At 47.4% G+C, this 26,127-nt stretch overlaps 1 protein-coding gene across 2 annotated transcripts in view; it reads left to right on the top strand.

The window, feature by feature from the left end:
• The window catches only part of WASF1 (WASP family member 1), a 576,737-nt gene that overhangs the window by 403,397 nt on the left and 147,213 nt on the right, over positions 1–26,127 (top strand). The window lies entirely within an intron of this gene.

Genomic DNA, 26,127 nt, shown 5'->3' with positions numbered 1-26,127 from the left:
CTACCGCCCCGCCCCCGGTCGCCCCCCTCTTCCCCCATCACCTTCCCTCACCCCGTCACCTCACCTCCCCTTACGCTACTATCCCTGGTGGTGTAGAGGTACCTGTTCGCTCGGGGCAGGAAAGAAAGAGCCCCCACTTTCCTACCCATAGCGCTGCTGCTAGCTGCCCTGCTGCATCCTGTGTGAGTCCGGCGGCCATTTTGAAACGCCGAGAGCCGGACTCGCACAGGATGCAGCAGGGCAGCTATCAGCAGCGCTATGGGTAGGAAACAGGGGGCTCTTTCTTTCCTGCCCCGAGCGAATAGGTACCTCTACACCACCAGGGATAGTAGCGTAAGGGGAGGGGAAGGGAGTCCCGTGCCCGCTAGCGCCCGTTTCATTTCAGGCAGAAACGGGCCTTTTTTTTTACTAGTTTTTATATAATAAGAGTCGGGAGAAAATTAATATTTTAAAATAGGATTGGTGTTTTTATGTATTTTTCATTGTTATGTATACTTTCTTATTTGTTCTTATTTGTTAAGGATCCTCAGGAGCTTAACCGAGATTGGATAGCAGAGCCGGTAGTGGGAGGCGGGGCTGGAGGTTGGGAGGCGGGGATAGTACTGGGCAGACTTATACGGTCTGTGCCAGAGCCAGTGGTGGGAGGCGGGACTGGAGGTTGGGAGGCGGGGATAGTGCTGGGCAGACTTACACGGTCTGTGCCAGGGCCGGTGGTGGGAGACAGGGATAGTGCTGGGCAGACTTATACGGTCTGTGCCCTGAAGAGCACAGGTACAAATCAAAGTAGGGTATACACAAAAGTAGCACACATGAGTTGTCTTGTTGGGCAGACTGGATGGACCGTGCAGGTCTTTTTCTGCCGTCATCTACTATGTTACTATGTTCTGCTATTATGAATGTTTGTGATCTGCTGAGAATTGTATACATCATGTGGAATACAAGTACTTTTTAAAATTAAATTAAATCATGCTGTCACTTAATTCAGGTTGGTGAGAAGTCTGCAAGGTTGTCTTTATTATAGTGGGTCCTCAAACCTGCTTGTTTGAGGTGAGCAGTTAGAGGATCCATCAAATAAAGACATCCTTGCAGATTTCACACCACCCTGAATTAAGTGACAGCATGATGGCTGAAATGTTGATTTCACTTACTTGGACACGGCACAATCTAGAGAACGGCAATGATCATGACACCAGCCAGCAGAAGCTTAAGAGAACTAGCTTCCAACTTCATTGTTGGTTACAAAAACAACACTTGTATGGGATACCAAGTGAGTATGATATCAATATTGTACTGGGATATTAAATGATACATGTTTTATTTGAAAGAAGTTGAGATCTTATTATCATTTCTAACTCTAATTTCATCATCAGTGTCGTACAAGGTTGTCAATGCTTAACAACTCTCAAGCCTATCAAATAGTTTATAGTGCAGCTTCTTTTTTTCAGGAAAATATATACAAGAAAAACTGTAACTGCTGTAAAGTATAAAGGGTTCCTTTTGCTAAAGTTGAGCGTGTGCTAATGGAATGTGCCTGTGCCCATAGATATAGAATGGGCTTCTTAGCATTTAGTGAATTTCATTAGCATGCGTTAAGGGCAGTGGCGTAGCCAGACAACCAATTTTGGGTGGGCCTGAGTACAAAGTGGGTGGGCACAAAATGTTCTCTCTCCCCCCTCTCCCCCAGCACTTCCCAACTCAAAATATAAATACTTTAGCTGATGAGGATCCCCAATTTCGGTCAGCTGGGGACCTCCACCAGAGATGGCCAGAACTCCTCCCTGCCAAGCCCAGCAGGCAGTAGCAACTCCTCGAGCCACTGATGCCAGCACCCCATACATGCTTAGTTGTCAGTGCTTCCAGGATGCTGCCCCCATCTGCCAAGCTCAGTAGAAGAAGGCATCTCTGGCCAGCTTCAGAAGAGACCCCAGCTTGTAGGGCTTGGGAATCCCCACTAGCTACAGCAAGGGTCAGGGCTGCCGTTAGCCATGCTGGTGACCAGGGCAGAAAATAAAGAAGCCCCTCCCCCAATTACCTCTCCTCTCCAATCTCTTCATCTGTCGTTATAGTCACACTGATAGACCCTCACAAATTACACAACAAGGGATCACAAATTAGAAATAAAAATATGTAGACAAAATTGAACTGGGAAACCTCAGCATGCACTGCAACACTGGAGAAAAAAACAAAAGCGCATTTCCTTTTCTACTTAACACAATAAAAAGGCATCCACTATGTACATTTCCCAAAGCTAACATATTCCATTAAAAACATTCAAAATAAAATGATTTTTCTACCCTTATTATCTGGACATTTTATTTTTCCATCATGTTGGTTCCAATTTCTCTTTCCTGCTTTCCTTTCTGTCTTCTGCTAATTCTTCAAGCAGCTGTCCATTTGTCTTTTTTCGCCTGTCATTTCATTTCCTCACTACACCTGCCTCTGAAATATTGATCTTTCCATTTTAGCTTTTCTTTCTTTTTTTTTTTTTTTTTTCTGCCTCTGTACACTCAAATTTCATCCTTTTTCTAAATAGTAAACATAGTAGATGACGGCAGAAAAAGACCTGCATGGTCCATCCAGTCTGCCCAAGAAGATAAATTCATATGTGCTACTTTTTTATTTGTACTGTCCTCTTCAGTGCACAGACCGTATAAGTCTGGCCAGCCCTATCCCCACCTCCCAACCACCAGCTCTGGCACAGACCCTATAAGTCTGCCCAGCACTATCCCTGCCTCCCACCACCAGCTCTGGCACAGACCGTATAAGTCTGCCCAGCACTATCCCTGCCTCCCACCACCGGCTCCGGCACAGACCGTATAAGTCTGCCCAGCACTAGCCCCGCCTCCCAACCACCAGCTCTGCCACCCATTCTAGGCTAAGCTTCTGAGGATCCCTTCCTTCTGCACAGGATTGCTTTATGTTTATCCCATGCATGTTTGAATTCCGTTACCGTTTTCATCTCCACCACCTCCCGCGGGAGGGCATTCCAAGCATCCACCACCCTCTTTTCCTTCTTTTTACTTTTCAGATATCTATCACATTTCCATTTCCTTTCACCCACTAGCTCTCCCATTCCCCATCTCTCTCCTTCCCAGCCTATCATTCTCCTTTCCATCTTCAATCTACGCACCATTACCATATTTCTACCTCTGTAATCACTGTTCTCTCATTTATATCCTTCCCATCTCCACTCCCTGGGCCTCTCCCCCATGCTTTCCACCATTCCCAGTGTCTCCCTCTCTCCACCCTTCCAGCCCAGCATCTGTTCCCTCTTTCTCCCATCCTTACCCTCTAGCCTATCTCCCTATCCCTTTTACCTCCCACCACCAGCATCTTCCTGTCCCATCTCTCTCCACTCCCCCATTGTTCAGCATTTTTCCCTATCTCTTTCCTACCATTCATGCAGCCTTTCCCTCCCTCTCCCCATCCCACCCCACCCATATCCAACAATTCTCCCTCTCTTTCCCCTTGCAGCATCTCTCCATCCCTCCCCCCACATCGAACAATTATTCCTCCACCTCACCTAGCACTACCCTCACTCCCTGATCCCAACAGTGCTCCTGTCTCTCCCTCCCCTTCCTCCCCCAGCTACCTGCTGACATGCTGCACCTTTTTCCCCTCTCCTGCCCGTCAGCCCGCCAGCCTCCCGCTGTGGTTTTTGTTCTCGCCCACCTCCCAGCCACCCGCTGGCGCGCCGCTGCGGCCCAGCTCTGCATTTCTGCAACGGAGCCGTGTCCGTCAGCATGCTTCCTTCCGGCCAGCCTCACCTCCGATACTCTTTCTGAAGAGGCGGGGCCAGCGCAAGCACTAGTAGCGTGTGGACGGCCCCGGCGCCGCGCGGCTCTAACACCGCTGACGGACAGGGATGACAGCGGAGGGAACAAAACCTGCCGGCGGGTGGCTTGGAGGACGGAGGAGGGAAAGCTGAAGTTACGGTTTTGGGCGCCTATGAGGTGCACCGTTGCTGGGTGGGCCTGAGCCCAAAATGGGTGGGCACAGGCCCACCCGTGGCTATGCCCCTGGTTAAGGGCCCCAAAATGATTTGTTCTGAAATTTTATTTACTTGTGTTTTTCTCTCTCGGCTTCACAGAACTATGCATGTCTTCTGACTTTTCATCTGCTTGCATATCTACCTTCATATGAGAGAAACGTTAATAGGAGGCCAGGTCCTGTGATCTATTGCTACAAGAAATAATCCTTTATAAATCCATAAAATGCTTCCCTACTGAAAAAATGTTTCAAGCTTGTTATAATTTAAAATGAGGGGCCTTTGAACCCTGCCAGGCTTCCAGTCTGGACCATATTTGGAAGAGAGTTAAGCTAACCCTATAGCTGGATCCAGCTGCAGGCAGGAAAAATATGGTGGGCTAGATCCATCCCATGGCCCCTGCTTAACAGAACATTTTCAACAGGACTCTTGACGGCATGTACTTCTCAGGAGTGGAGGAGTAGCCTAATATTTAGTGCAGTGGGCCGAGAACCAGGGGACCTGAGTTTGATTCCCACAGCATCTCCTTCGTACCCTGGACAAGCCACTTAACCCTCCGTTCCCCCTGGTACAAAAATTAGATTGTGAGCCTACAAGGAACAGAGAAATTAGCAGCATATAGTATATGTAATCCGCTTTGGTTGTACCACAAAAAGACGGTATATCAAGCAAATAGAATGTTAGGTATTATTAGGAAAGGAATGGTAAACAAAAATGAAGATGTTATAATGCTTTTGTGTTGCACCTTGAATACTGTGTGCAAGTCTGGTCACCGCATCTCAAAAAAAGATATAGTGGAATTAGAAAAGGTACAGAGAAGGGTGACAAAAATGATAGAGGATGGGATGATTTCCCTATGAGATTTTCAAATAAAAAACACCTGTCTATATTATTATCAAGTACAAAATACTTGCCTGTTGGAGTAGGGGAATAGCCTACTGGTTAGTGCAGTGGCCTGAGAACCTGGAGAACTGGGTTCAATTCCCACTGCGGCTTCTTGTGACTCTTGACAAATCATTTAACCCTCCATTGCCCGAGGCACAAAATAATAAGACCTTATATAAACCGCTTTGATCGTAACCACAGAAGGACGGTATATCAAGTCCCATCCCCCTTTCTAATTATTATTCTTGAATATTGTAACCTTATACAGCTTTAAAAAATATTCACTTTAACTGTGTTCCTAATGCATACACTTTTTCAAATGTAAATCTATTTTCCATCCCTGCTCTGGAAGGCCTCCTTTTATTTAAATTGCAGATTGTGCAGTTTATACATTTTAATACATGAATAAATGTGCATGTTATGAAACTACTAGTAAAACAGGCCCTTTTCTGACACAAGTGAAACGGGTTCTAGCAAGGTTTTCCTTGGAGTGTGTAGGTTTGAGAGAGAGAGAGAGAGAGAGCGAGTGTGTGTGTGAGAGAGAGATGGAGTGTGTGTGAGAGAGAGAGAGAGAGAGAGACAGAGTGTGTGTGTGTGTTTGTGTCAGAGAGAGTGAGAGTGTATGTGTGTGTGTGTGTGTGTGTGTGTGTGAGAGAGAGAGAGATAGAGTTGAGTGTGTGTGGGGCTCCGAGTTCCATGACCCCCTCCTTCCCTCCCTCTCCTTCCCTCCGAGTTCCAGGCCCCCCTTCCGTCCAAGGTGCAGGCCTCCCTCCCTCTCCTCTCCTTGCTCTCTCCTCTCCCTCGCTCTCCTCTCCTCCGAGTTCTTGGCCCCCCCCCTTCCCTCAGAGTTCCATGCCCCCCTCCCTTTCCTCCCCAGCGTGTTCCATGCCCCTCTTTCCTCGGAGTGTGTATGTTTGAGAGAGAGAGTGTGTGGGTGAGAGATGGAGTGTGTATGTTTGAGAGAGAGTGTGTGGGTGAGAGATGGAGTGTGTATGTGAGAGAGAATCAGTGAGAGAGTGTGTGTGTGAGTCTGTGTGTGAGAGACAGAAAGTGAGTGTGTGTGTGTGTGTGAGAAAGTGAAGCCTTCAAGCCTTGAAGCATTCGTGCGCTCTGTAGGGCTCCATCTCCTCAATTGATGACACGTAGTTCCAGAATGTTGCAGGAATGCTTCAAGGCTTGAAGGCTTCACTTTCTCGGCTTCAGAATGTTGGAGCAGCGTTTTATTATATAGGATGCGTATGCAATGAAATAGATTAAGCAAATTACTAGTGTTGATTCTGACAAAGCTTTTGAAAGTGTATCCTCTTTTGACTATTGCAGTATACTTGAAATCTATTACTCTTTTGGCTTATACATAAAATGGTCTCTTGTCATACCCTCATTTTGAAATGAGCAAAGAACTGAAATGGATTTCTTAATTATGTGCACAGAGTAATTGTATATTCATCCATAAGGCACTTATACGTCCACATAGTATAATGAAAGCTCCACCATAGGAACTTAGGGTAAAGGAATGTCTCCATCCAGAATTAGTGTGATTGATGCATGAAGGGAGGCCTGTAGGAGTCCTAATTGTTTTCTTTCTTTCTTTTTTTGTAAACTAAATTAGAGTAGCTTATCAGCACAGTCCTAGAAGAGAGGTGGATAGGTGCATTATAGGTGAAACTATTGTTTCTAGCCCAGCACAAAACTGCAAATCAAAAGCTCTGTGCAGTGTTCATTGTGGTAGACAATATGGTAGAAGTCAGTAATTAGGAAAGCCCCTGCAGCTGGTCTCTGACAGAGATTGTAAGCATGCGTACTAAGTAGATGGAGTCTGTTTTCATTGCTGTCAACAACAACAAAAAAGAATCCAGATTAGGAAGGGAAGAGTGTACTAGGCCACTGTTTTGTGCTTGCAGGTGAATAAACTTGCTGTTGCTAAGGAGACTAAAAGTATTTGTCTACTCTTCAATAGAACAGTCATGTAAGCCTTTGAGTAAAATATGGGAGAAGAGAATTGTGTGCTGTACAGTAAAGTCAAAGGAGTTCTTTTACTAAGCTGCATTGGACGCTAGTATGCACCTAACATAGCTAAAAATGGAGTACCGCGGGCAGGAGCAGTAGAATGCCTTTTTGTTTGGGGGAGCCAAGCTCCATTCCCAACTTCAGCATCGTCTCTTGCCTACCATCCCATGTCACCCCCCTGCCCAAGGCATCCAGCATCTTTCCCTACCTTTGAGCCCCCTACCATAAGAACATAAGAATAGTCATATTGGGTCAGTCCAGTGGTCCATCTAGCCCAATATCCTGTTTCCAAACAGTGGCCAATCCAGGTCACAGGTACCTGACAGAAACCCAATTAGTAGCAACATTCCTTGCTACCAGTCCTGGGGCAAGCAGTGGCTTCACCCATGTCCATCTCAATAACAGATTTTTCCTCCAGGAACTTGTCCAGAATATTTTTTAAACCTAGATATGCTATCCTCTGTTACCAACACCGTCTGGCAGTGAGTTCCAGAGCTTAACTATTTGTTGAGAGAAAAAATATTTCCTCCTATTTGTTTTAAAAGTATTTTCATGTAACTTCTTGAGTGCCCCCTGGTCTTTGTACTTTTTGAAAGTGAAAAATCGATTAAGTTTTTCCTGTTTTACACCAGCATTTTTGTCCTCCCCTCCCCTGTAGTCTTCGGCATTTCTTTAGTGCCTTACCTCACTTCCCCGGGGTGGCGATACTCCATCTGGCTCAGCACCAAAAGCAAAGAGACCAACAGGCATGGGACCTTAAGCATCTGTGCAAGACCTGCCTGCTCCCTCCCCCTCCAAATCTCCTATTTCTTGCTCAAGGCACCATGCCCATCAACCTAAATGGTTTTGGTGCTGTGCTGGTTGGAGTATTGCCGCCCTGGAGGAGGGAGATAAGGTACTAAACTTTGTTGCATGGGGTGGGGAAGGTGGAGAGAAGTCCCCTCTGAGCAAAAATTTACGTTACATTGTGAGCACTTCTTACAGATAACACACACACATATGTAAACACTCGCAGAGAGACTGGAAAAAAGATGAGCCACACTCTGCATGCTTTTCCTCCTTGTTCTTCTGTATTTTAACTATGTTTACAGCTACTCTAAATTGCACTCAGTGGATGTATATAGCACAGCTTAAAGGTAACATTTCTTGCTCTGTACAAGCACCACTTTTAACCAAAAAAAGGGACAGTAGGGACACTTTTGAACACAGTGGGCAAGGACCACTGTCTACCAGCTGCCTCCCCTAGTACCTCTGTTACTGATGGTATTATGTACACTGTAATACACTTCAAGGAGTTATGTACCAAAAAATCAAAATAATGCAGCAGATACTTTAATTCTTGGCTCTCTGTCAGCATACTAGCATGGTTGTTGCCTGAATATACAGCTGCCTAGGTCTCCTGTTTAGCCTGCTGGACAGACCTGTCTAGAGACCCTAAATTTCCCTTAGATTTCTATACTTTTAGTCTTCCAGACAAAGTAACTACCATTGCTAATGGGCCTTCTTAGTCCTGCATAGCCTTCTGCATAAAACCAACTATGTGCATGCCTGCATTTCTACTGAAATTTCTGGTTACTACTGTACTTGCAGCATTTAGACTTCATTGCAGCTTGATTCTACCACTGCAACCGGCCAAAAAAAACGTAGCCATGTGGTTGACTGTGTTTCTGCAGAACTAACATTCATATTCACCACGTTAACATTCATTCTGGCAGCCCCAGTACTTGCTGTTGAATTGGCTGATGATGATGCCTTTAACCCTTGAACATATGCCATTAGAAAATTCTATTTTTATTTTCATTTGTTTTCTGAGGACAAGCAGGCCTTTAATTCTCACAGATGAGTAGTGCAGGTCTGCATTGATGGTTCGGAGCTTGTAAGAAGCTTAAAAATAGTTCTTTGAACAAGAGACACTCCGTTGCGCATTCACAAGTGCCTCCCTGCCCGCTGTGAGCGCGGGACAAACAGTTTCTTTTTTCCACACTGAGGAGAGGACATAGCCTTATCCACTTCTCACAGCTGGTTTGGTTGGACTTTTTGTGCCTGCCTTTTTTTTCTCTTTTTCTTAATACCTCTTTCAGGGTTTACCTTATTTTATCCTTCCCTGTATATTATTTTAGATTATTTTTGCCTTTTTTTCTAAGTTTTTACCACTGTAGCTAGGCTGCGTTTAGGCCTGAGCTCTGCTCGGATTTTCCCCTTTTCTCTTTTTTGGTGCTCTTCCCTTTGTTTAGCACCATTGAGTTGTTTGATTTGGCTATGTCTGTTTTTCCTTTCATGTCATTGAAGGTTCCCAGTGGTTTTAAGTGCTGCAGGACCATCTCTGGCAAAGACACCCATTCTTGGTGTCGACAGTGTTTGGGGCCTGATCATACCCTGCAACCTGTATTCTCTGTCTTATGAAGAAGAGAGCACAGTTGGCCAGAGAGGATCAGAGAGAGAAGATTTTTGGAGCCAGGTCTGAAGCCTCGATGTCGGTGTCTTTGGTGTCAACATTGGCATCGGGTGTTGCATCAGGTGCATCAGTCCATATGACTGCGAGATCCTTTCATACTGGGAGTGACTGTGCATCAAGTAGGTCTCCATCTGCCTCGATGCCAGCTGCTTTGGAGACCCCCCCCCCCCCCTCAGTGACCGATTGGCATCAGACCCAACCCGAGGCAACGAGGGGACTCGTCATCCTATTTGGCACCAGGGAGCATCGATGCCAGGCATTGGAATAAGCATAGGCATCGATCCCCCTTGACACATGGTGCTGGGAGCTCTGGGGCACATAGGATTTCACTGGTCCCCAAGAAGTGTCGGCACCAGGAGGACCGCTTCCCCTCCCCTTCCATACAGGAAATGCAGATGCATGGGTCTCCACACAACTAGGACCAGACATCCACTTCAACCCTGCAGATTCAGCAGCCTTCTTCTACACCAGCACCCCAGCCCTTTCCGATGTTGGCCCTTGATGAACACCTCTGGGCCTTGCTCCCTGAGCTTTTGGTGGGGTGCTTGCACCATTCATGCCTCTTGCAACGGTTCCGCATGGCCATCAGCCTGCAGTGAGGTATCCGAGCTGATGCCGCTTGCGGTCTTGGCGTTTACTGCCACTCGTGTTGGCACACCTTTGATGTCAATGAAGGAAACTTCACCGGAGTCAAGGCTGGAGCTAACACTTCGACGCCCCTCTAGGGGTCATGGTACCTCATGGGAGAGCTCAATCTTGGCTCTCCCATGAAGAAATCTTGGCTGACATCGATGAGGAGCGCTCATGTGACTCAGAAGTGGATCCTGTGGTACTTCTCCCCTCCACAAGAAAGGAGGACGTCTCCACCTGAGAGCCTTTCTTTCCCTTCTTTTGTAAAGGAGATGGCAGCTGCCATCCCAGTTCCTTTGGAATTGGAGGATGAGCCCAGGACTATAACTCTCCTCCTAGAGAGGCTATGACGGCTTTATGAGATCTTACAGGACATTCAAGTGAAGAACTGGGAGTCCCCTCAGTCGGTCCCTCTCCTTCGCAAGAAGATTGACACCATGTATTGGATTCAATCTTCCTCTGGGTTTGATAGGCCCCAGGTGATGGAATCCATGCTCAAAAGAGCCAGGATTTCTTGGGACTATGTTTCGGTGCCCACTGGCAGAGAAGCTAGAACCCTGGGTTCTTTAGTGTGGAAGATGTATCAGGCCTTCTTACTTATCTCCTGTATCTAATCATACCAGCTCTACATGAGCCTGTACTTGCAGTCCTTGGTGCACAGTATGTCTGATTTAGCAGATTCTCTCCCACCAGAGCAGGCTGAATCTGTTCGCCAGCTGGTCAAGCAGCAGAAGGCGTAAGTTCTTGGCCATGGGTGCCTATGACACTTTTGATGTGGCCTCTAGGATCTCTGCCCAGAGTATATTGATGTTCAGACTCTCATGGCTGCATGTCTCTGACTTGGACCCAGCAGAGATTGGTGGATGCCACATACCTGGAGGATAATCCTTTTTGGAGAGAAGGTGCTGATACCATCAATTCTCTCTCTCGCTGGGCATCTTCTGCACCTGCCTCCTCCTCTAGGAGGTTTTTTGGGAAGTTGAGGAGGAGTGCGTATTACTCGCAGATGTGTAGGTACGCCTGTTCTTCTCGCCAGCCTCAGCAGGCTCAGCCCCAGTGTTCTCGTTATTGTCAACAGCATGCATCTAGGGCCCAGACGGCTCCCCAGTCAAAGCAGGGAGCAAGCTTTTGACTGGCTTCAACAGAGCATAGCTGCTGTAAAAGTAACCGTCCTGGACAATTTGCTGGTCGGGGGGAGGATGAAGTTTTACCGAGAAAGGTGGCCCCTTTTAACCTCCAACCAGCGGGTTCTTCAAATAATCCGTCTCAGTTACGCCCCGCATTGGCTTCAGAGACCACCAGATTTCCCACTGAGAGAGCACATCACTTCAGCTCTCAGCACAAGCAGGTACTTGCAGAGAAACTCTCCGTCCTCAGTGCCCCTGCGGTCGAACTCGTTGCACCAGGGGAAGAAGGTAAGGGATTCTATTTCAGGCATTTGTGCAAAAGAAAACAGGGGATGTGTCCCATCCTAGACCTGAGGGGCTTGAACGAATTCCTGGTCAAAGGGAAGTTCAGGATGGTTTACCTGAGTAAATAAAAGCAAGAGAAAAAGGAAACCGATATGGTTCTCCAAGCAAGTGGCTGAGAAAATAAAGGCTAAAGAGTTAGCGTTCCAGAAATATAGAAAATCTCAAGAAGAGGAACACGGGGAGGAATACCGGATGAAACTGAAAGAAGCCAAGAGAGAGGTACGTCTGGCGAAGGCGCAAGCGGAAGAACAAATGGCTAGAAATGTAAGGAGGGGCGACAAAAATTTAGTGAAAGAAGAATAACTAAAAAGGGAATTGTGAGACTAAAAGATACAGCGAACCACTATGTAGATAATGATGAAGAAAAAGCCAATTTGCTAAATAGATACTTTTGTTCTGTTTTCACTGAAGAAAATCCTGGAGAAGGACCGTGAGGGACTGGCAAAAGTACACCTGAGAATGGAATGGATATAGCACTGTTCACGGAAGAGAGTGTGTATCAACAACTTGGAAAGCTAAAGGTGGACAAAGCCATGGGACCGGACGGGACGGGATCCACCCCAGAATATTGAGGGAGCTCAGAGAGGTTCTGGCGGGTCCTCTTAAAGATTTGTTTAATAAATCCTTGGAGACGGGAGAGGTTCCGAGGGACTGGAGAACGGCGGAGGTGGTACCTCTTCACAAAAATGGTGATAGGGAAGAAGCTGGAAACTACAGGCCGGTAAGCCTCACTTCGGTTATTGGAAAAGTAATGGAAGCCATGCTGAAGGAAAGGATAGTGAATTTCCTAGATGCCAACAAGTTGCAAGATCCAAGACAACATGGTTTTACCAGAGGGAAATCGTGCCAAACGAATCTCATTGAATTCTTTGATTGGGTAACTGGAGAATTGAATCATCGACGTGCTATAGACGTAATCTACTTAGATTTTAGCAAAGCTTTTGACACGGTTCCCCACAGGAGGCTCTTAAATAAACTAGATGGGCTGAAGATAGGTCCCGAAGTGGTGAACTGGATTAGGAACTGGTTGACGGACAAACGACAGAGGGTGGTGGTAAATGGAGTTCGCTCAGAGGAGGGAAAGGTGAGTAGTGGAGTGCCTCAGGGATCGGTGCTGGGGCCGATTCTGTTCAATATATTTGTGAGTGACATTGCCGAAGTGTTAGAAGGTAAAGTTTGCCTATTTGCGGATGATACTAAGATTTGCAACAGAGTGGACACCCGGGAGGGAGTGGAAAGCATGAAAAGGGATCTGAGGAAGCTAGAAGAATGGTCTAAGGTTTGGCAATTAAAATTCAATGCGAAAAAATGCAAAGTGATGCATTTAGGGAGTAGAAACTCACGAGAGACTTATGTGTTAGGCGGTGAGAGTCTGATAGGTACTGAGTGGGAGAGGGATCTTGGGGTGATAGTATCCGAGGATCTGAAGGCGACGAAACAGTGTGACAAGGCGGTGGCCGTAGCGAGAAGGTTGCTAGGCTGTATAGAGAGAGGTGTGATCAGCAGAAGAAAGGAAGTGTTGTTGCCCCTGTACAAGTCATTGGTGAGGCCCCACCTGGAGTATTGTGTTCAGTTTTGGAGGCCGTACCTTGCGAAGGATGTTAAAAAAATGGAAGCGGTGCAAAGAAAAGCTACGAGAATGGTATGGGATTTGCGTTCCAAGACGTATGAGCAAAGATTTGCTGACCTGAACATGTATACCCTGGAGGAAAGAAGGAACAGGGGTGATATGATACAGACGTTCAAATACTTGAAAGGTATTAATCCGCAAAAAAATCTTTTCCGGAGATGGGAAGGCGGTAGAACGAGAGGTTATGAAATGAGATTGAAGGGGGGCAGACTCAAAAAAGATGTCAGGAAGTATTTTTTCACGGAGAGGGTGGTGGATGCTTGGAATGCCCTCCCGCGGAAGGTGGTGGAGATGAAAACGGTAACGGAATTCAAACATGCGTGGGATATGCATAAAGGAATCCTGTGCAGTAGGAATGGATCCTCAGAAGCTTAGCCAAAATTGGGTGGTGGAGCAGGTGGGGGAAGACAGGTTGGTGGTTGGGAGGCGAGGATAGTGGAGGGTAGACTTATACGGTCTGTGCCAGAGCCGGTGATGGGAGGCGGGACTGGTGGTTGGGAGGCGGGAAATACTGCTGGGCAGACTTGTACGGTCTGTGCCCTGAAAAAGGCAGGTACAAATCAAGGTAAGGTATACACATATGAGTTTATCTTGTTGGGCAGACTGGATGGACATAAGTACATAAGTACATAAGTAGTGCCATACTGGGAAAGACCAAAGGTCCATCTAGCCCAGCATCCTGTCACCGACAGTGGCCAATCCAGGTCAAGGGCACCTGGCACGCTCCCCAAACGTAAAAACATTCCAGACAAGTTATACCTAAAAATGCGGAATTTTTCCAAGTCCATTTAATAGCGGTCTATGGACTTGTCCTTTAGGAATCTATCTAACCCCTTTTTAAACTCCGTCAAGCTAACCGCCCGTACCATGTTCTCCGGCAACGAATTCCAGAGTCTAATTACACGTTGGGTGAAGAAAAATTTTCTCCGATTCGTTTTAAATTTACCACACTGTAGCTTCAACTCATGCCCTCTAGTCCTAGTATTTTTGGATAGCGTGAACAGTCGCTTCACATCCACCCGATCCATTCCACTCATTATTTTATACACTTCTATCATATCTCCCCTCAGCCGTCTCTTCTCCAAGCTGAAAAGCCCTAGCCTTCTCAGCCTCTCTTCATAGGAAAGTCCCATCCCCACTATCATTTTCGTCGCCCTTCGCTGTACCTTTTCCAATTCTACTATATCTTTTTTGAGATACGGAGACCAGTACTGAACACAATACTCCAGGTGCGGTCGCACCATGGAGCGATACAACGGCATTATAACATCCGCACACCTGGACTCCATACCCTTCCTAATAACACCCAACATTCTATTCGCTTTCCTAGCCGCAGCAGCACACTGAGCAGAAGGTTTCAGCGTATCATCGACGACGACACCCAGATCCCTTTCTTGATCCGTAACTCCTAACGTGGAACCTTGCAAGACGTAGCTATAATTCGGGTTCCTCTTACCCACATGCATCACTTTGCACTTGTCAACATTGAACTTCATCTGCCACTTGCACGCCCATTCTCCCAGTCTCGCAAGGTCCTCCTGTAATCGTTCACATTCCTCCTGTGACTTGACGACCCTGAATAATTTTGTGTCATCGGCGAATTTAATTACCTCGCTAGTTACTCCCATCTCTAGGTCATTTATAAATACATTAAAAAGCAACGGACCCAGCACAGACCCCTGCGGGACCCCACTAACTACCCTCCTCCACTGAGAATACTGGCCACGCAATCCTACTCTCTGCTTCCTATCTTTCAACCAGTTCTTAATCCATAATAATACCCTACCTCCGATTCCATGACTCTGCAATTTCTTCAGGAGTCTTTCGTGCGGCACTTTGTCAAATGCCTTCTGAAAATCCAGATATACAATATCAACCGGCTCCCCATTGTCCACATGTTTGCTTACCCCCTCAAAAAAATGCATTAGATTGGTGAGGCAAGACTTCCCTTCACTAAATCCGTGCTGACTTTGTCTCATCAGTCCATGTTTTTGTATATGCTCTGCAATTTTATTCTTAATAATAGCCTCCACCATCTTGCCCGGCACCGACGTCAGACTCACCGGTCTATAATTTCCCGGATCTCCTCTGGAACCCTTCTTAAAAATCGGAGTAACATTGGCTACCCTCCAGTCTTCCGGTATTACACTCGATTTTAGGGACAGATTGCATATTTCTAACAGTAGCTCCGCAAGTTCATTTTTTAGTTCTATTAATACTCTGGGATGAATACCATCAGGTCCCGGTGATTTACTACTCTTCAGCTTGCTGAACTGACCCATTACATCCTCCAAGGTTACAGAGAATTTGTTTAGTTTCTCCGACTCCCCCGCTTCAAATATTCTTTCCGGCACCGGTGTCCCCCCCAAATCCTCCTCGGTGAAGACCGAAGCAAAGTCTTTTTCTGCCGGCATCTACTATGTTACTATGTTCCCCTGCTTCAGGAAAACAATTGCTTATGCATGCTAGACTTAAAGGATGCTTATACTCCTATCCCGATACTTCCAGCTCACAGGACGAATCTTCAATTTTGGCTGGAGACCCGTCACTTCCAGTATTGCGTGTTGACTTTTGGCCTTGTTGGCTTCCAGGGTTTTTACCAAGTGTCTTGCAGTAGTTGCAGTGTTGCTACGCAGACTGGTAGTCCATGTGTACCCGTCTCTCAATGAGTGGCTGGTAAAGAGCATGCCATGGGACGGGCTCAGGAGTCATGCGGATGACTATTCGGATGTTAGAGCTACTAGGGTTCATTTTAAACTACCCCAATTCCCATCTGTTCCCTCTCCTGTGATTGGAGTTCATTGGAGCCTTGCTGGACACTCATCCAGTTAAGGCTTTTCTCCCTGTGGCGCGGGCAGATGCTCTTGTCACTCTTGCCACTCGTGTCCAAGCAGCTCAGCAGGTCACAGCTTGACAGATGTTGAGGATGTTGGGCCACATGGCCTCTATTGTTCATGTGACACCCTTGGCATGTCTTCACCCTAACTTTCCAGTGGTGTCAGGCTGCAGGGAACATAGAGGATGTCATCCAACTTCCGCCAGAGAAGGTTAAGTCCCTACTCTGGTGGACAATTCAATCCAGTTTGACTCTGGGACTCCCATTCCAAATTCCACAGCCCACGAAAGTGCTGACAATAAATACATCCCACCTAGGGTGGGGAGGTCATTTAGACAGGCTTCACACTCGAGGTGCTTGGTCAGCCCAGGAATCAGATCTTCATATCAGTCTTCTGGAGCTCCGGGGGATCTGGAACAGCCTGGCTGACAGACTGAGGAAGGTCATGCGGCAGCATGAGTGGCCCCTCAGCGTGGGATCTTTGTGAGATCTTTCAAGCATTGGACACCCCCTTGGTGGATCTCTTTGCCACTCCGTCCAATCATAAAGTCCGTCAGTTCTGTTCCAGCTTCAGGCCCATGACAGGCTAGCGTCTGATGCCTTTCTCCTTCATTGGGGGACAGGACTTCTGTATGAGTATCCTCTCATTTCTCTTGTGGGGAAGACTTTGCTGAAGCTGAAATATGACCAGGGGATCATGATCTTGATCGCTTCCTACTGTCCTTAGCAGATTTGGTTCCCTTTTCTTCTGGAGTTATCGTCCGAAGAATCGTGGAGATTGGATGTTGAGAGCTTAGAATTTGCTTACTTGCATCTTCCTGAGTGTTTCTTCAGGGTCTTGCTGGCTTCCAGAAAAGATTCCACTGAGAGGTGTTACTCTTTTAAATGGAGGAGGTTTGCCATCTGGTGTGAGGGCAAGGCCCTAGATCCTATTTCCTGCCCTGCACAGACCCTGCTTGAATACCTTCTGCACCTCTCCAAGTCTGGTCTAGATTCCTACTCCGTAAGTGTTCACCTCCGTGCAATTAGTGTTTATCATCAACATATAGAGGGTAAATTCATCTCTGGACAGTCTCTAGTTGTCAGCTTCATGAGAGGTTGGTGTTGTAAAAGCCCCCTGTCAAGCTTCTGCCTGTGTCATGGGACCTCGTCGTCATTCTCACTCAGTTGATGACAGCTCCTTTTGAGCCACTTGATTCCTGTCATCTGAAGTACTTGACCTGGAAGGTCATATTTTTGATGGCAGTTAATTCAGCCCACAGGGTCATTGAGCTTAAGGCCTTAGTGGCGGATGTACCTTATACGAAATTTCATTATAACAGAGAGTAGTCCTCCGCATGCATCCTGTTCCTACCTAAGGTTGTGTTGGAGTTCCATCTGAACCTTTCCCCAACCTCATGCCCATCCTTGCGACAGCGCACTGCACATCTTAGACTTCAATCGAGCATTGGCCTGTTAATTGGAGTGTACTAGGCCCCAAAGTCAGTCTTTGTTTCTTTTGATCCCAATAGGATGGGGTTGCTGTTGGGAAACGCACCATTTCCAGTTGGCTGGCAGATTGCATTTCTTTTACTTATGCCCAGGCTGGACTGACCCTTGGCTCACAGTGTCAGAGCCATGGCTATATCGGTAGCCCACTTGAGGTCAGCCTCCGTCGAAGAAATCTGCAAGGCTGTGACGTGGCCTTCAGTCCATGCATTCACATTTCATTACTTCCTTGAGCAGGATATGCAACACGACAGTCAATTTGGGCAGACAGTGCCACAAAATTTATTTGGAGTCTAGAGTTCAACTGCATCCTCCTAGGCCCATTTGTTATGTTCCAGTCTGCACTCTCACCCAGTTTTATATAGTTTCAGGTTAATTACTTTTTTGCCTCACCATTGTGAGGTCCAATTGACCACTGGTGGTTGTGTTTGGTGAGCCTGGTAGCTAGGGATTCTTATCTGTAAGAATTATAGGCCTGCTTGTCCTCAAAGAAAGTGAAGGTACTTACCTGTAGCAGGTATTCTCCGAGGACAGCAGGCCTTATATTCTCACTTACCCTCTCACCTCTCCTTGGAGTTGTCTCTGTTTTGTACAATGGAATACGTCTCATACTCAAAGACCTATTTTTTAAGCTTGTTACAAGCTCTGGACTGGCAGTACGGACCCATCTGTGAGAATATATAAGACCTGCTGTCCTTGAAGAATACCTACAGGTTAGTACCTTTGCTTTACTCACCTATTCATAGATTATTCAAGGAAAGGATATTAATAAACATAATGTAATGAATACAATCTTGAGCCAACTAATGCATGGAACATAAATTAATAGAAACAGCATTTCAAAATAAAAATAAATATCTGTAACTGCACAGTAATATAATGCCATAAATTATAAAAACCAAATGAAAAAGCATTAGAAAATTGCCTGTATCAGAAGAGAAAGCTGTCCTGAGGAGCTTCCACCACCCACCAGGGAAGGGCATTCCAGGTATCCATCGCTCTTTTAATAATAAAATTTCCTTATACAGCTTTTTTTGTTTACTTCCTTGGACCTCATATCTTGACTTCTTGTTCTAGATATTTCTTTTATTTATCATATCTATATCCCATATTATCTATCTTCTTGTGCATTGTTAGTATGTTTCAGGTGTTTGAAGATGTCTAGCATATCTCTCCCCTCTCTCTTTGCCTTTAGAGTATACATGTTTAAAGTTCTAAGTCTTATTCATAGAGATTCTGACTTACTGGGTGCCTTGCTGTTTCTGGGTGGTCATGTTGAGGAGGCCTTTGTTCCCATCCCCGGGTGAGTTTATTTCAGCGGGGGCAGCCATCTTTGCTACAGACCATACTCCTGGCACGTGGTCTGATGGGAGCATGTCCTGCCTGGCAAGGGCCCAGATGGGGATCCCCTCCTTCACTGGACCTGGGTTTATGGAAGGGGCCCTTTGGAGGCTCATTGTCTGGACAGGGGAGCTTAGAGCTGCTGGTTTCCCCCAGAAGCTGAGCAGTCCATCAATCGCTTGAAGGCAAGGTGCCTTACAAGACTTTCTTCCCCTTCTTCAGGGTTGGATGGTGCATGTTCTGTCCAATAATGTCATGATTTTGGCATATGTCAACAAGCAAGAAGGGACCAGAAGTGCAGTAGTCTCTCAGGAGATAGATGTTCTGTGTACACTGGCAGAGTTTAATCTCCTGGCTCTCTGTGACTCCATGTAGTAAGAGTAGACTGTGTACAGATGGATTTTCTCAGTTGCCAGACTCTGAAACCTGGGGAATGGGAGTTCCGTTAGCTGGCCCCTGTGCAATGCTGGGGGGGGGGGGGGGGGGGGTGGATCCGGTCTTTAACATGATGGCAACTGAACAGAACTTCAAGTGCCCTCAGTTCTTCAGCAGGTGGAGGAAGCCTGGGTTGCTTCGGCTGGATACCCTGGTACAGCCATGGCCTGATCTCCAGCCTCTGTATGGGTGTGGCCTCTGGGTTGGAAGATTTCATAGGATTGCAAATCACCCTTTCTAGTCATTCTGAGGATTGCAAATCACCCTTCCTAGTCATTCTGATAGCGTCAGATTTGCCTTGCTGGTCTTGGTATGTGGATCTCGTTTGCCTTCTGTTAGGTCTTTCTCTTGCCTGAGTCACATGGAGAATCTAGGTACCTGCTGGGCTATGACTTGGCCCTTGAAAGGAGACATCTGAGAAGGAAAGGGGTTTTCTCCTTCTTTCATTGCCACTCTGTTGAAGACACAGAAGTCCTCTACCTCTTTGGGGAATGTCAGTCTGGAGGGTATTTGTGTCCTGGTGTTTGATGGATGATGAGGGTGTTTTCAAAATGATTGAAGGTACTAAACTCAACACAAAGTTTTCCATCTCTGGACACACTGAAGGAGTTAGTTCAGTATTGGAAATGCTCAAACACATACTTGCACCCAGAAAGCTGGCAACTTTGACAACAGATGACAAAATATATAACATTAATGCTGTTCATTATCCATTTTTGTCACTGGTCATTTTTCCTTCCTTTTTTTTTTTTTTTTTGCTATAAGGAATGAGTAGGCAGGTGACCAGAGGGATCCTTAGTTTATATGTATTGTGGTTCCTTTGTTTTTTCTCACATTTGCTCTAAATTTAAGCCTTTGCACATTTTTAGCTCTTGCAATGCTTTTGCAGTTGAATTTTTTTTATGGACATAAACTGTTTTGCTCCTGTATTGAAGCAAATTGAAAGGCATATCTTTCTTTCCTGCAGTTACATTCATGAGCACATTACTTTGAGCGTGGGTGGAGGAACAGTATGCTTCAGATTCTGTGCAGTGAAAGTAAAAATAATCTTGCTATACAGATATATAAAAGACCTGACATTTGGTAGGGACTTAGGCAGTTTCTTCCTTCTTGGACGCTTTTTTTTTTTTTTCCCCTTAAACTGCAGGTTGCATGTGCTGTTGTGAGATTACATTGCCACCAATTTCTTTTTGTAATAATTTTCTTGTGCTCTGAAGAAATGTGGTTTTATCTATGTTGAAATTATTTTTTGTTATCGTTCAATAATTTTTATTGATGACTTAGGTCAGTATATATTTCAAAAAAACATTGTACAAAGAGAACCGTCTCCGACGTCATCATAGTTTAACATATGCCCCATGTCCCCTAAAACAAGACCCTTCCATCTCCCTTCAACTATCAATTAGCAAATAATAAACCATGTAACCAGAGATTATATAAAACCCTATTCTGAGAGACCTCACCCTCCCCTTTCCTCCCCCCTGCTTCACCAACCACATAACCTCCAAATTCTCCCCCCACCCCCCCGATACCACCCCCCCCTTCTAGGAACTAGATGTTTCTCACAGGCTTACAAAACTGCATGTATTCATCCTTCATTGAGAAGCAAACTACGCCCTCGAGGGTGTAGACTCTGTAGATATGGGCCCCAAACGGCGAGAAAGCTTTTCCTCCTTTTTGGCTAGAGCCGACAGTCTCTCGCTTCCCAAGACACTAAGGTAGGCTGGGGGGTTCAGATGACATTCAGTACTGTAAGATACATTTACGGGCAACTAGACACATCTTACGGAGGAACAAATTTTCAAATTTATTCCTACCTTTAAATGCCCCTGGAACATCCAAAAGCATTTGATCTGCAGTCTCCAGAATGTGAACCCCTAACTCGAGGTCTAGGAAACGCTAAATTCATCCCCAGAACACTCCCAAGGTTGGGCAACTCCAAAACACTTTAAGCAAGACGGTTCCAAAAGTCCTCCCATATGGAATAGCTGGGAGGGAGTAATATACCCTCTGTAGATAAAACGATATGCACATTCTTTTAGGCGAGCATCTGTAACTAATAGAGGTACACGAGCTACTGATTTGGATAAATCCCAGTGTGCTAAAGAGGTCACCACCTCTTGTTCCCACTGTATGGTCTCGGGGGGGGGGGGGGGGGCTGCCATTTATTCAGAGCTCTGTAAAGTAACGTTATAGAGATTTCCTCTTCTCTGAGAGAATTAAAAAAATCTGTAAGCTTGTTCCACATTCGCCCGCTCAAGGAGCTCCGCGGTAATGTAGAGATGTAGTGCAACATTTGCCCTAACGCAAACCTGTTACCCAAGAGTCTCCTACTTGAATAACCACTTCCTCAGCTGAAATAGGCTTCCCCTCCTCTGTCAACAGATGCTCAAGGTGAGTGATCCCCTGGGCGGCCCAATCTACAAAACATTTACTTGTAAACCTTGGCTGAAAGGCACAGTTACCCTGCAGCGTAAGCTGATCCGTGACACCAGGGACTCCTCTTAAGTGCCTTATAATCACTTTCCACACGGCCCGCAGCCGAATCAACAATGCACTCTTCCGAATCTCTGAAGGAAGCTGCATTGGGCTATGATGTAGCAACGATAACAACTGGTAAGGGGCATAATAAGCGCCCTCAAAATCTACTGGAGTATAAATCGGGCAATGTAAACACCAATCCCACAGGTGACGCAATTGACAGCCCTGGTTGTATAACTCCATGTCTGGTACACCTAACCCACCCTGACCCCAACTCCCAATTACGTAAGAAAACATAACCTTAGATTTCTTGCCTGCCCAGCAAAACCAAGAGATTAACCTATAAAAGGCCTTCAGATCTTTCCGACGCAACCAGAGAGGCAGGGTTTGCAAAACATACAACCTTCCTTGTCATCAAGCAGATGAAGCCATTACGTATGGGTTGTGTCCATCAACCAACAGGGGGAGATGGAGAGCACTCAACTTTTCACAGTGCCTCATGGCCAGCCAGCTCCACTGCCTCTTCAGTATTCTCTATCTCCCCAAGCAGAGTGGCTGCAGCTTCTTCGAGCTCCATCAAAAATCTGCCTGGGGGTGGCTCCTGGCTTGCCAGTTGTTAGCCGGGGTGTTAGAGGCTATAGCAGCTTCACTTTGAAGGCACATAGGTTAGCCCTTTCCCTGCCTTACCCATGCCCCCGTGGATGTGGACACATTAGCTTGCTTTTCCCTGTCCTTTCCCACTCAGTGGATGCAGGCACATTGGTTTGCCTTTCCCTGCCTTTCCCACTCATCTGAGCCTCCGGAGTTCTTATTACCTCTGCTGTCCTCACAGCGTTTAAAAAAAAAAAAAAATGGAACAGAGGTTTTCCTTTGATTCTTCTATGGGACCGGAGCTGTGATACTCGGTCTGGTGAGGTAAGAGTGTTTTCTAACTCCTCCGGGGTGGGCCCGCGATCGGGGCATTGTTGGCGCGAAACCGCCATTTTGAATTTTCCCGCCGTTTTTGGCGATGGCTGCAGAGAATGTAAAGCGCTGTTCCCGGTGTGGCAAGCACAAATCTGCAGCGGGGCTCTGTAAATCGTGCTGTACAGGTGTAAGAGCCGGCCCGAGCATGGCGAGCGATGATTCTTCCCGCTCAGAGCTGGCAGCGGACGCCATTTTGAATTCTCCGCATGGCGCAGCCGACGGAGAGCCCTGAGCCCGGGGGGGGGGGGGGGGGGGACCTCGAATTGAGGCTATTCAGGGAGCGGCTAGCCCTGGACGGGATCTGGGTGCCCAGGGCGAGTTTTTCTCCCCTGATTTTGTGTTGTTATTGCATAAAGCATACATGCTGAAAAGAGCTCTCCCTCAAGGGTCATCTGAGGCCCCTTCTATTGTCCCCCCCCCCCCCCCCCCGGTGCATTCTGGCCTGGGACTGCCCGCTGAGGCTATTTTCCCTGATAATTGGCATAAAGAAAAGCATAGAAGGGCTAATTTCCCTTCAGATTGTGGTGCACCTCCTTTTTCCCCCCTGTGGTCGGGCTGTGAGGATTCGGAGAGTTCTGGCAGGCCTTCGTGGTCTGAGGAGCCAGAGTCAGGTGCAGAATTACCACAGGATCTGGATGATCCCTCCGCGGTGAGGATTTTCCACCGTGATGTGCTGCCAGCGCTTATTTCAGATGCCCTACAGGTCCTTTCTATTGAAGAGCCTGACGGTGGCACGACCTCATCTGTGAATCCTAGGATGGCTAGTACCAAAAAGCCTGCTCGAGCCTTTCCTTTGCATGACTCCATCCAAGAGCTTAATTTCCGCTCAGTGGGCTGACCCCGAGGGACCTTTGAAAGTTTCCAGGGCTATGGGGCAATTATACCCTCTGCGTGAGGAGCATTTGGCTCGCTTTGCAATGCCTAAAGTAGATGCCCTAGTCACTGCAGTGACAAAGAGAACTACCCTCCCTGTGGAAGGAGGAATTGCCCTGAAGGATATACAAGACTGTAGGCTGGAAGCAGCACTTAAACGGTCATTTGAAATTGCAGGTCTTACTGTTCGGGCGTCTGCATGCAGTTGTTATGCTGCTAGAGCCTGCCTGGCGTGGTTGCAACGGGCAGTGGAACAGCCCGGAGATGGAGCGGAGTCCTTCTCGGATGTGGCTCCGCGGCTGGAGTCAGCCTTGTCCTTTTTGGCTGATGCCCTTTATGATATTGTCAGAGCTTCGGCTAAACAAATGGCAGTAGCAGTGGCGGCTCGCCGTCTTATTTGGCTACGACATTGGGCAGCGGACATAGCCTCTAAGCAAAGGTTGGTGAAGTTGCCCTTTCAAGGCCTTCTCCTATTTGGTGAGGAGTTGGAAAAAAAATTGTTAAAGGCCTGGGAGATCCTAAACCCCTGCGCTTGCCCGAAGATAGGCCGAGGCCTTCCTCCAAGGGCCAGGCGGTCCACTCCTCTTATAGACGTCGCTTCCGTGAAGCTAGAAGGTACCGCCCGGGGCGTTCTGCTGGGTTCACTTCTCGTGCCCGTTTTTTCAGCAGAGCAACTCCTTTCGCTTGGACAAGCGTTCCGCAGCCACTGGCTCTAGGCCTGGAGTTCAGGGGCGACCCTCTCAATGATGGTGCGCCGTCCCCCTCCTCACTTCCTGTCATCGGAGGACATCTTTCCCTCTTTGCCAAGGAGTGGGCCAATATTTCCTCAGATCAGTGGGTTCTGGACCTGATCAGAGATGGCTACAGAATAGAATTCAACGCCCCAGTAAGAGACGTGTTTGTGGAGTCCCGATGCAGTTCTGCCGCCAAACGGGCGGTGGTAGAGGAGACTTTGCAAGGTCTGATTCAGTTAGGGGCCGTGTCCCCGGTACCTCCCGCCGATACTCCATCTACTTTGTGGTGCCGCGAAAAGGTGGGTCTTTTCGCCCTATTCTGGATTTAAAAGAATTAAACAAGTCCCTGAGAGTGCGGCATTTCCCCATGGAAACCCTGCTCTCCGTCATTGCTGCGGTACAGCCAGGAGAGTTTCTCACATCTCTAGACCTGAAAGAAGCTTACTTGCACATACCAATTTGGCCCCTGCACCAGAAGTTTCTGAGGTTTGCGGTGTTGGGAAAACATTTCCAGTTCCGGGCCTTGCCTTTTGGCCTTGCCACAGCTCCCCAAACCTTTTCGAAGGTAATGGTGGTAGTAGCTGCTTTGCTCAGGCGAGAAGGTATCAGGGCTCACCCGTACCTAGATGACTGGCTCATCAGAGCAGACTCTGTAACAGAGAGCTATCAAGCTACAGCCAGAGTGGTCTCAGTACTTCAGTCTCTAGGCTGGGTCGTCAATATGGCCAAAAGTCACCTGACCCCCTCGCAATCTCTAGAATATTTGGGGGCCAGGTTCGACACCGACTCGGGCTATGTATTCCTACCCGAGCTAAGGCGGTGCAAGCTTCAGAATCAGGTCCGTCTGCTCCTGAGGATGCCCCACCTGCGAGCTTGGGACATTGTCCAGCTGCTGGGATCGATGACAGCCACCTTGGATTTGGTGCCCTGGGCGAGAGCGCACCTGAGACCTCTACAGTATTTCCTACTTCAAAGATGGTCTCCAGTTTCTCAGGATTATCAATGCAGACTTTCTTGGCTCCCTGCGGCCCGACTCAGCATGGAGTGGTGGCTCTCAGACAGCATGCTGTGGCGAGGAATGCTGCTGGCACTCCCCGATTGGTGTCTGGTAGTGACAGATGCCAGCTTGAAGGGCTGGGGCGCACATTGCAAGGGGAAGCATGCCCAGGGTCTATGGACACCCGAGGAGTCGGAGTGGTCCATCAACTGCCTGGAGTTGAAAGTGGTGTTTCAGGCGCTTCTGGCCTTTCAAGTGACCCTGGAAGGGATTGGCTGTCCGAGTGATGTCGGACAACACGACAGCAGTGGCCTACATAAATCGACAAGGCGGCACTCAGTGCAGAGCACTGGCCGCGCAGGCCGAACAGATTTGCCACTGGGCCAAGCTGCATCTTCAGTTTCTGTCGGCAGCTCACATTGCAGGTCAGAGCAACGTGCAAGCCGATTATCTAAGCAGGCATCAGATCGATCCAGCAGAATGGGAACTAGCAGACGAAGTATTCCTGCAGATATGTGCCAAATTGGGAAAGCCCGTGATGGATCTTATGGCGACAAGTTCAAATGCCAAAGTCCCGTGGTTCTTCAGCCGATGGAGAGATCCTCGCTCGGCAGGGTTGGATGCCTTGACTCAGCCCTGGCCTCCGGGCCTACTATATGTGTTTCCTCCGTGGCCCTTGATAGGGCGCGTGCTCCTGCGGAATCGGCTGCACCCAGGAGAAGTGGTCCTCATTGCCCTGGATTGGCCCAGGAGTTGGTATGCGGACCTCCGACAGATGCTAGTGGAGGCTCCCCTTCCTTTACCTCTGGTACCGAACCTGTTGTCACAGGGCCCGGTAGCCATGGAGGACGCCTGCCGCTTTGGTCTTATGGCATGGCGATTGAGAGGGCGCAATTGAGGGACAAAGGC

This window comes from Microcaecilia unicolor, chromosome 3, assembly GCF_901765095.1.
Source record: "Microcaecilia unicolor chromosome 3, aMicUni1.1, whole genome shotgun sequence".
Lineage (NCBI taxonomy): Eukaryota > Metazoa > Chordata > Amphibia > Gymnophiona > Siphonopidae > Microcaecilia > Microcaecilia unicolor.
The sequence above is the reverse complement of the archived record's forward strand: the minus strand, read 5'-3'. Positions and strand labels throughout refer to the sequence as shown.